The sequence below is a fragment of the Triturus cristatus genome, chromosome 2_2 (assembly GCF_964204655.1).
Source record: "Triturus cristatus chromosome 2_2, aTriCri1.1, whole genome shotgun sequence".
Classification (NCBI taxonomy): Eukaryota; Metazoa; Chordata; class Amphibia; order Caudata; family Salamandridae; genus Triturus; species Triturus cristatus.
Window position 1 is genome coordinate 627,586,641 of NC_140582.1, and position 12,006 is coordinate 627,598,646.

Below are 12,006 nucleotides of genomic sequence, written 5' to 3' on the forward strand. Positions count from 1 at the left end.
TCAAGCTCCTCACCCACGCACACAAAGTACTCCACAACACCGGACCAGCGTACCTCAACAGCCGACTCAGCTTCTACACCCCCACCCGCCAGCTCCGCTCAGCCGACCACGCCCTCAACACTGTCCCCCGCATCCGAAGGGTGACCGCCGGCGGCAGATCATTCTCACACCTCGCCGCCAAGACATGGAACACCCTCCCCATCCGCCTACGGCAGACCCAAGACCTATTGACCTTCAGAAAAATCCTCAAGACCTGGCTTTTCGAACAGTAGCAGCACCCCCACCCCTTAGCGCCTTGAGACCCTCACGGGTAAGTAGTGTGCTTTACAAATGCTTTGATTGACCACACAATGTCTGCTTCTTCGCACTTCGACATTACAAAGTCAGACCATCCATTGGTGATCTTATCTTCTCTGCCCTGGTAGAGAGCCGTAGTCTAATGAAGCTGGTCTTTCCAATTCTTCCCCTCTCCCTTGCCCACCCCCCAACTAGATTTACTTACCAATATAGGTGACACAAAAAAAGTGATAAAGTTTGGATAAAAAACTGAAGGATGACAGCCAGGTCAGAAGTGCTCCACCATTCAGTAAGGGGGCGTGGAGGATTGAAAGGGATGGAGGGTGGGGATACTAGAGTGGTTACCCTGGTCAAAGTCAATGTATATCTAGAAGGGTTTCTTACTAAGTACTCAGTGGTAGCAGCTGAGTGGTCACATTGAGTGCGAGGAGAATTTTTATCGGTTTACACACAAATTTAGATCGGGAGTTGTCATTTGCATTACGCATTGGTAAAGCACACTACAGAATAGGACTTTACACTTTGTCATCACTTTATGAGTCCAACCTACACAACTGATCATCTAAGACAGGTAGAAAGGCTCTGATTGGTAATAGCAAATAAAACTCCTCAAATGTTTATTAACAGTAACATAACATGATGGGGTGTGGCCTACCGACGATGGCGTGAGGACACTTTGACCGAGCTCCTTGCAACATGGCAACACATTCTGACAACATCAGCCTTTAAAATGCCAATCTAGAACAGAAACCAACGTAAAGAAAGATGGCAAGCAGCCCCGAGCATAATGACACAGGTTGATCTATGGAAACGCACAAGCTGTGAGAAGTCTGCATTTGAAAGGCACCCCCACCCCACCCTCACCATGCCTGACAAAGCATAACACATAACAAACAAGGCAAAATGGTGATGCCACACACATGTAAATATAATCAGGAGGCACCAAGGTTCTGCAGCAGGTTGATGCTTGCTGAAGTTGGAGGCCCGAAGCCAGTAAGGGAAACCTGTGGCAGCTGCCTGTGAAAAGACTCTTGGTGCCCGGCCATGAGGCCTACCTGCTGGGATGGCGCTGAGGGCCGCAGTGGAGAGGCACGGTGAGGCCTCTGTTGCATCAGATGGCAGCGAAGAAAGAGCGAGAGTCCGGCAATGAGTGGACCAGGGTACCAGGACCTAGAGCATGACTCACTCCAATGGTGTTGGTGGCGCGCTGAGGGTGCAGCGAGCTTTTCACATTATACTAACTATCAAAATGGTGAAGGATAAAGTTACAGAAGCATCTGTAACTCGCCGCTGACTCGCTGCGGAAGGCCAGGGAGCAGTATCACAGAAGGGGACGGAACCTACCTTGGCCGATGTTTTCAAAGCCATACAAGAAATAAGAACATCCCTAATTTGACTAATGACACTGCCAGCAAAAGGGGTACAGGGTTGACCTGAAAGTGGTAATGAAAGGTACAATAATTTCTCCAATTACATTACTGATCACACAATAAGATGTAACTTTTCTCGCTGAAGAGAAGGCGCTTGCATGATTACCAAAAATGCCAGATTTGAATAGACTACACAAAATGATGCTTGAAGGACTCAGGTCTGAGATACTAGAAAATACATTGGATAAGGAACTACTACAAAACAGGTAATTTAAGCAGGCACTACACAGGGAATGGGTAAAGGCGGGTAATCTGCTAAGCAGGCTTTTTAAGCACGAAATAGCGCCTATTAGTATTACTGCTATTACAGATGCCCAGGGCAACACCTAGAACACAGGGAATAAACAGAGTTTTTAATGCATATTAATACCATGCCTGCTGAGCACGGATGCCAGCACATCGGAAAGTAAAATTAAAAGAAAGGTCTGTACAATTTACCCTGCGGATGGCCAAAATACGAGCTGCAATTAACTGGCTAAACCCTAAAACATTTATACCTCAAAATTGGATCAAAGATATAGCTGAATGAAATGGCAGAAGAAATTAAAATAAAACTCACTAGAACTGATGCGAAACTGCAGGAAGATTTGGACACTTACTTCAAAAAGAGTGGACAGAAACCTGATATACCGACTAGACCCCCACAAGCATAATATAACAAGCATTTACAATGCAATAGGTCTCGCATTCACGCGAGTTTGAGCTATTGGCATTGTAAATGACAATGCCTTTTATTTATGTTTTTGTTTATAAAACATACATAAAAGACATTGTCATTTACAATGCCAATAGCTTAAACTCTCGCAAATGCGAGACCTATTGCATTGCAAATGCTAGTTTGCTTTGACTGTGAAACATGCCTAGAAGTGATTCTCAGGCCGCTACCCAAATAGCTCCTGTATTGTCTGATGCACTATTTTAACAATACAGCAATGCACAACTATTAAGCGGCCAGTCATTTTTTGCGAAAAACATTCCCCTGCGGGAGAAGGCGTGTTGCGATTTTTTTTACTCACCTTTGATCATTTTGGGCTAGAAACATCTTTCTTGTTAAAATCTGCAGATTACGTAGCAGATGATGGATTAGAGGAAAATGCGGCAAAGTAGTAATTATGCGGAAAACGCGGTGGCCGCAGAATCGCGTAGTTCAAGTGGCCGTAAATATAATTGCTTAGAAACAGTTTTACTCTTGATCTCGAAAGATTTATTGATGTAAGTTTTAGATGTACGAGTATGGCATTTCATTGCACTTTTACACAATTTACAAAGTGCTCAGAAGGTTCCCTGCGCCTTTTCTGTGCTTTTTAAAAGGACAAAACTAATTACTGGTAGCACATGGTGATGCTGTGGTGTTCCTGACTGATGCTGTGGTGTTCCAGAGTGATGCTGTGGTGGCGCCGAGTTATGTTGTGGTGCTGCTGAGTGATGCTGTGGTGGCGCTGAGTGATGCTAGTGTGGCGCTAAGTGATGCTATGGTTGTGCTGGCTAATGCTGTTGTTGCACTGAGTGATGCTGTGGTGGCGTTACGTGATGCTGTGGTTGTGCTGAGTGATGATGTGGTGGTTCTGAGTAATGCTGTGGTGGCGCTAAGTGATGCTGCGCTGGCTCTGATTGATGCTGTGGTTGCGCTGAGTCATGCTGTGGTGATGCTGAGTGATGATGTGGTGTTGCCGAGTGAGAGAGAGTGAAGATATAATGCCCAATTAGAGAGGGTGGAGAGAGAGAAAGGGTGTACAGAGAATGAAGGGTGAGGAGGGAGAGAGAATTAGAGAGGGTGGACAGAGAGAAAGAGAGAGAGAAAGGGTGTACAGCGAATATAGGGTGGATCGAGAGAGGAGAGAGAGAGTGGAGAGAGAAAGGGTGTACAGAGAATAAAGGTGGAGCGAGAGAGGAGAGAGAAAGAAGGGGACAGAGTGAATGAAGGTGTAAAGGGGTGAGAGAGAGAATGAAAGGCGAAAAAAGAGAGAGAGGAGAGTTAAGTAGAGAGAGAATTAGATAGGGGAGAGAGAAAGAAGGAGAGAGACAATAAGAGAGTCGTGGGTGTGGAGTTTAAATAGAGTGAAGAAGTGATGCGGGAAAAGTAAATGCTGCTTTGTGCTGTGCGCGAACAAAAATTAAAAAAAACAGATTGAGACAATAATACTGTTAATTAGGCTTTGATTCCTAATATAATACAAATAGGGATATAAGGTGAAATTAACCCACCGAAGCAATATTTGTAACCAGACAAAAAAACTTGAGAGAGCACCAGCTAAAGCATAAGTGTCACAGTAAATCCAAAAGTCCAAAATAAAAAATAGCCGTGCCCATTGTAAAAACAAATGCTTCCTACCTGTTTTGGGGGTTTTTTAATACCTCAATTTATTGCATGTTTTTTTTCCCAAGCATTTACCCATATTGTGGAAAACATTTCGTCCCGCTAACAATCCTGTGCAAAAGATTAACCATTAGAAAGTACAGGCTTATGGGGGATAGAAATGTTTGGAGTTAACCGTAAACTTAATCTTCGCTGAGGGAAAACATCAAAATCAAGGAGGATGGCTCTGTCTGGCTTGTGCCCCAGTGGCGCCTCTGGTCTCTTTCCTGATAACACGTGTACATTTTAAAACATCAATCAAGGAGGATGGCTCTGTCTGGCTTGTGCCCCAGTGGCGCCTCTGGTCTCTTTCCTGATAACACGTGTACATTTTAAAACATCAATCAAGGAGGATGGCTCTGTCTGGCTTGTGCCCCAGTGGCGCCTCTGGTCTCTTTCCTGATAACACGTGTACATTTTAAAACATCAATCAAGGAGGATGGCTCTGTCTGGCTTGTGCCCCAGTGGCGCCTCTGGTCTCTTTCCTGCTAACACATGTACATTTTAAAACATCAATCAAGGAGGATGGCTCTGTCTGGCTTGTGCCCCAGTGGCGCCTCTGGTCTCTTTCCTGCTAACACGTGTACATTTTAAAACATCAATCAAGGAGGATGGCTCTGTCTGGCTTGTGCCCCAGTGGCGCCTCTGGTCTCTTTCCTGCTAACACGTGTACATTTTAAAACATCAATCAAGGAGGATGGCTCTGTCTGGCTTGTGCCCCAGTGGCGCCTCTTGTCTGTTCCCTGCTAACACTTGTTAATTTAGCGTTGTAGTGTAAGTGCAAACAAGCTGCACTGGATGCATGCTTTGCAGACAATGTTACCTTCCCGGAGAATAAAAAAAAACAGCCAATGTTCCCTTGTCCTGCCACAGCTGCTTGTTCCAGGACATAGCCGTGCACGTTACAAAAAGAAATGCTGCTGTCTTATAAAGCATGCAATAAAGGGTAGGAAAGTGCATTTTACATAGGGAGCGACCAAGAGCAAATGGCTGCTGCCAGGCCCTCACAAAATTGTAGATGTTAAAGAAAATGTTTATGGACCGCAACGGGAGAGGTGAGGGGCAATGGAGGCGTTGGTGGGGGGAGAAGTCAACAGAGACGAAAAATGTTGAGTGGGCGGGTGAGCGACCGAGGAGCCTGAGGCGGGGGAGGAATAATAAAATGGAAGCGACTTGGGAAGCACAGGATGAGGTGGGGGCTGGGTGTGGGACCCGCTCTATACAGTGCGGTTGTTTACTTGTCACGCTTCGGACTAAAAATCTGTTTTACAAACGTTATTACTGTCTAAGCAAGTTGCTTAGACTTTTTAGGAATTTTACAAAATGATTTCACGGTTCTCACAAAGTATGTGAGGAGAGACCATCTAAAAAAGTGACGGCAGCCCAGCACTTGGCTGAACATGGTAGCGCAGTAGCCTACAAAGGGTGGAAAGGGCCCTTCAACAAAACAATACTGCTTACTATGCAACGTGGTGGTAGAAAACATGGGCAAAACTCAGTACCAGAGTATTTAAAAATATACTGCAATGCATTGAGAAACATCTGCAGCACAAATTCAGCCCGGTAACTGACGAGGAGGGAGGGGGTAGTGAGAGCAGAGAGCGTGGCGGTAGAAAACATGGCCAAATCTCAGTCCCAGAGTATTTAAAAATAAAATGTAATGCATTAAGAAACATCGGAAGCACAAATTCAGTTACACCAGACTTGCATCAATAACTGCTCCACGTTAAAATAATTATTTGGTGCACGCGCTTTAAGGGTGGCCGCAAAAATTGCGCAGTAGTGATGGTAGGATTGGAGGATGGGAGCACAATGGGAGGCCTGCTGATGGACTGAGCCAGAGAGGGGGCCACCAAGTGTGCACCGGGACTCGGGAGGGACACAAATGGTGCATCAATATCACGAATGCCGGCAGCTTCCCACGGCCCCTTGAGGGTCACGTTATGTGCATCATGGAATTTCCTTCCATCATAGATCACGGCTCTTACAAGTGTGGTATTCCGGGGCATATAGTTTAAACCTGTAAAAGCAACTTCCTGAAGGCTCCTCCACAAATTGCCACAAAAGGGCTCAAACTGGCAACAAGCAACCCAAAAAAGGCGTTTTGGAGAGTATAAGTGTGCATCTGGTTTAGTTAAAGGGGTGCATCACTAGTGCATGGTGCATATCCTTTTCAGTGCTTTTTGTATGTTTAGAGAATAAAAAGCGAGTGATGTTATGTCGATACAAAGTGCTTAAATCCTGGAGTAAAATATCCCCATCATGCACGGGTTGTGCATGATGGGGATATTTTACAGCTTTCATTGCCCTTCTCTTCACAGACCGATGTTCCGTCGTTTTTTTTATTTTTTTTATCTTTGTAAACTGGTGCATTCTTTTGGAGTAGTAAGGTAAAAAAAATATAATAATTTAAAAGTGCGGAAAGTGCATTTTACATAGGGAGCGACCAAGAGCAAATGGCTGCTGCCAGGCCCTCACAAAATTGTAGATGTTAAAGAAAATGTTTATGGGCCGCAACGGGCGAGGTGAGGGGCAATGGAGGCGTTGGTGGGGAGAGAAGTCAACAGAGACGAAAAATGTTGAGTGGGCGGGTGAGCGACCAAGGAGCCTGAGGCGGGGGAGGAATAATAAAATGGAAGCGACTTGGGAAGCAAAGGATGAGGTGGGGGCTGGGTGTCGGACCCGCTCTATACAGTGCGGTTGTTTACTTGTCACGCTTCGGACTAAAAATTTGTTTTACAAACGTTATTACTTTCTAAGCAAGTTGCTTAGACTTTTTAGGAATTTTACGAAATGATTTCACGGTTCTCACAGAGTATGTGAGGAGAGACCATCTAAACAAGCATTGGCCGCGAGGCCGTGAAATTAACGCCACGCAGCCATGAAAGAGAAAGTGAGCCACACGGGTAACATGGAGTGGGGGGGGGGGGGGGGGGGCGGCGAGTGCTAAATAAACACAGGGAAGGCTGGCATATGGGGAGCACTTTCGCGACCGCTTTGATGTTCTCAGTGGCCGCGCAGCTCACTGAGAACATCAAAGCGGCCGTGAAAGTGATCAGCAGGCTGTCAAATGGTGCACGCGCCCGGCGCACATGCACTGTAGTTGGCGGCCTGAAAAGCACTAGTTTGCACTTCCAAATCTCGCTTTCTATAGCTCTCGCCAGAGCAGCGCTAAAGCGCTGGCTCAGGCGAGACCTAAAAAACGGTCAGCATCGAAACTATATTAAAGTTAGGCACTTACTGTAAGAGCTTGCATGCACAAAATTCAATAACTAGAAAAACAGAACTGTAGTGACCGGAAGACGTGCGAGACGCAAGCTGCAGAGGTCTTCTGTTCTACAGCAGAGAGAATGTATCGCACAGCGTGCTGTGACGCTATTAACATAGACTACACTCATCTGTATCGCCCGCTGCACACCACCCTTTGGCGCCAGATGCACAAACTACACTTCCCTGAGTGGCTACCACTGGTGTACAACACCCAGCGCTGCCTGGTGCTCAGCACTCCTTTGTCCTTCATGCACTTTACCCTGGGCTCCCCAGGTACACATCATCCTGTGGTCCCCTAATTATGACAACAGCGTTCCCCTTTTACACTCCACCCTCTACTCCCCTGGTGCACATCACCCTGTGCTCATCTACGGACCATCACCCTATCAACCCTACTGTGCACCACTCTGTGCATCCCGATGCACAGTAACCTGTGCCCCCTGAGTGGTATGTGTGCATACTTACTCAAGTGTGCACGGGTACCTGTGCTTATTTTGGCCTGTGTTTATGCTTGTTTGTATATTTCTTTGGTCTGTATGATAAGTGTTAGTCTGTCTTAATGGGTGCCTGTTAGTGTGTTTGTCTGTCTGCTCGTTCTTGGGTTTTATGTTTACAAATGCCCACATACGTTGTGGGGTTGTGTGCCTTTCCTATACAACAGTCAGTCATATTGCCCTTGTCCATGCTTGTTTTCGGTTATAGTCAATTAAATGGACGTTATTTTTCATTGTAAAATACGAGAAGCTTCTGCATTTGCACTAAAAAATACATGGAAAGATAACTGTGCAGTTTGTGATTGTCGGATAAACAACTGAATGAAAACGATAGAAGACAAAATGTAACAGTGACAAAATATCAGAAAGCCGCAAAACCTAACAATACATAAGAAAGAGTGTGTAGGCTATAGAGTGGGATCCCATGGGGCCACCTCTGTAAAACATAAAACAAGCGCGTTCCTCGCGCTAAAAGGAGGCAGCAGGGGGAGGTGTGAGAGGAGGGGGCGAGTGAAAGCGTTTCACTTGCGGGAGCGTGCAGCGCCAGGAGCGATAATTGCTACCATATGGCGCCGCGCGCTCCCGCAAGTGAATCTCCAGACGTGCACGCGTTGCCATTGAAGGCAATGGAACACGTGCATGTTTTTGGCTGAAAAGCCAAAGCGATCGGAAAAGGTCTTTTTGCCTATGCAGCGCATGTGCGCTGCGTAGGCGAGACCTAAAAATAGGCTACACACTACACAAAATGAATGTCCTTGGAAAGTAATCTAACCATGAGTACATGTTTGTCTGTCATGCTACTAAAACTTCACGTAAAAGTCTAAAGGCTGCTATAGTTGCTAAGTTCTAAAAAAAAATATTATATATATATTCACTGAAAAAAACAAAGGTTTCAGGGGCGTTATAGTTAGGAATTGGCATTTAAAAAACCTTAGAAATTCACTGAAAAAACCATAGGTTTCAGGGGCGTTATAGTTAGCTGGACATTTCCCTCGTACAAAACCCTAGAAATTCCCCCGTTATAGTTAGTTCAGCTAACTATAACTCGCGCCCCCGCAATGCACTGCTGATGACGTCACATATTACATCACTCATGACATGGTCAGTGACATCACTGATGACATCTGAAATGACATCACTGATGACATAACTGATTTCAAAGGTTTTTTAAATGCCAATTCCTAACTATAACGTGCATGAAACCTATGTTTTTTTCAGTGTATTTCAAAGGTTTTTTTAAATGATAATTTCTATCTATAACTTATCTCTAAAGATATCATGTTTAATGATTTTCATTGGATTTCTATATTTTCCAATTTCAGTGTGTCAATTTCATTAATTATGTTTTTTTGAAATTCTTTTTTAACACTATTTTTTGATCCTATTTTTTCATTTAATTCTTTTCAAAATTAAAAAATATTATTTGTTTTTATTGGGATTTTCAGACATATTTTTTATATTTTTAAAAATATTTTTTTAACTATATGTTCAAAACTTTATTTTATATATTTTTTTCCATGTTATTTGGATCCGCGCACCCTATGCGCACCGTTCTCGATCCCTACGCGATAGCATCCGTGCATGGTATGCGTTAGGTACGTGTTTAGTGGGCGATCGCAACGCGACTCCCAGCCTATACGCGACACGTTCGATGTACGCAACGCGACATTTACGCGCTTCTGCGATGCGTCATCTGTGTCTATGACGCCGTAGGTGTGCGGATCCCGCTAAATATTTAACATTTAAAAAAACATATATATGTATTTCATGTGAATATTAATTGAAGACAAACTCTGAACTAGTCTTAAAAGTAATATATTTTTACATCTAATCCTATATTTCTTTTTAATTCAATTTCGCGGATGCGCGCTGGGTGCGTGCTGCGTAAGCGCAGGGTGCGCGGATCCCATGTGACCTGCAAAAAAAGAGATTTGATTGGTTCATTACACTTCCTGTTCTAACTATTGAAAGACCCCACCCAATTCAATCATTCTTCTGTGACCCTCTTTGGAGGAGCATCTCTTTGCCGAGAAGAAGATTTTTTTTAGACTAAGTTTACACTTAGCTCTAACTTTTTTCAACCAAAAATGACTTCAGGGCAGCAGGCATCACCTGCATCGCCTCATACATCTGAGGATGAATTTTTGGAGGAGACACCACGCACACCACGTTTTTCTTCAGTGGTGTGGACATTTTTTACTTTTCCCGAGAGGTAAACGAAGACCAATGCCACCTTGGTCACGTGCAAGATTTGCAAAAGAGTGCTGTCTCGAGGGGATCCTAACAAGAAATACTCTTGCGGGACGGCTAGTATGATGAAGCACCTGAGGACCCTTCATCCTAACAATCTTGCACGAGAAGAATGCCGACGGATGAGAGACACTCCTGCGCCTTCCACCTCATCGCAGCCAAGCACTTCAAGAGTGCATCCATCAGCCCAAAATTTGGACATCCGTCCTCAATTGTAATTTTTAAAAGTGCTCTGCACTAAGTGCAATGCGACTTTGTGCTACGGTGAGCAGTCGATCGATCTGATCTGCCGCCGGCAAGAAAGTCACAATTGCTAGTTTTTTGGGGTTTTTTTGTTCCCTGAAGTTCATTGTTTGGTTCCTCCTGTTTTGTTTTGTTTTTTCCAGAAAAACCAACAAAAAATAAAAAAATCACAAAATTGTTGGAAAACCCCCCCAAAAAATATAAAAGAAGAAAGAAGAAAAAAAAAAGTTCTTCTAAGAACTAACTTTCCTGTCGATATGCGGTGTTGCTCCAGTCCCTTCCCATCACGGACAGACCGCCAGGCAAGGTCCCCCACAGACTTATGACTTTCTTGGTGAAGGTGTGTCCCAATGACACACCTAAAAACTGCCTATTACCAAGGGGTTCTCCATATAATGAACCAGCGACTATAGTGCATCTCCCACAGGGATCTAGCCATGTCTGGGTGCACCTAAAGGGAATTCTGCGATGAATACGAATGTCTGAACCCCGTGACCCCCAGTAAATCTAGAGTGGTATATTTGGTCAAATCCGTAGCGTGAAAGGCAGGCAGCTTTATTGCCCATCATGTGGGTGTCTTGCAGCAGCAGTATGTCTACTCCAAGTCTCTTAGCTTGTTTCAGCACCGCTCCTCGTTTGATTTTTTTCTAACATCCCCATGACATTCCAAGTCATTAATGGACCTCACCAGAGCGAGTTGTCTATGTAGCCACCATTAATAGATCTTGGGGAGCGGCAGTGTACATGGGTGTGGTGTGTGGAAGCAGGTAGGCGCCCATGCCAGTGTCCAGCCATTAACATATATAAACCATACAACGTGAACATTCCTGTGTTCCTCCCCCACCCCCAAACCTCGAGGAACTTGAAGTATCTGTCGTAGCGGGGGCTCCGCCGGTTCCCCAACAGGGGCCCGGGTGGCCCCACACCAACGGAGCCCCACTAACCCCAACCACTCAACCATTAGTCTTTAGGGCGTGTAGGTGGATCTCATGATGGCCCATCGTATCAATCAGTTACTCATGCATAGGTTAGGCCCAGGACAATCTAAGTTTGTGCTTAATAACGGATTCTAACTAAGGAGAAGAGGAGAATATAGTATAGAAGACAGACAAGAAAAACAGGGAGATCCAGATGGTTCAGTCCAGACGATTCACGGGTCTTTTCCTTGTGCCTGGGAGCTCCAGCTCGACCGCGACCGATGTCTCCGCTTTGACGAATGTTTCTTCAGGCGGCACTGTCTGGTAATCTAAGATGAGTCTCACTCCAACGGAGGCGGAGTATTCGGCCTGAATGAGGTAGTTTCATCAGTCCATTTGAAGATTTCCTCTGGGGTGTCAAAGAATATAGTTTTGGACTTGTATATGACTCGCATCCTTACGGGGTACAGCAGCATGTATTGGATATTAAGATCAAGCAGTTCGCATTTGGCGGCTATGAATGATCGTCGCTGCTGTTGCACAAGACGTGTATAGTCCGGGAATATCATAATATTCTGCAAGCCTTGGATTAGTTTATCTCTGTGGCCCCTGACAAATTGTAGGACCGCATCTCTGTCCGCATAATTCAGGAGCTTGGAGATAATAGGGCGGGACCGTGCCCCAGGGGGAGGATTCTTAACCAGGGCTCTGTGTGCTCGCTCTACCACAAAACATGAGGAGAGGGTCAC

General features: G+C 45.0%; 1 protein-coding gene across 2 annotated transcripts in view; it reads right to left on the reverse strand.

Annotated features, from left to right (window-relative positions):
- Window positions 1–12,006, reverse strand: part of NEK1 (NIMA related kinase 1) — a 1,277,786-nt gene that overhangs the window by 882,129 nt on the left and 383,651 nt on the right. The gene's annotated exons all lie outside the window — the stretch shown is intronic.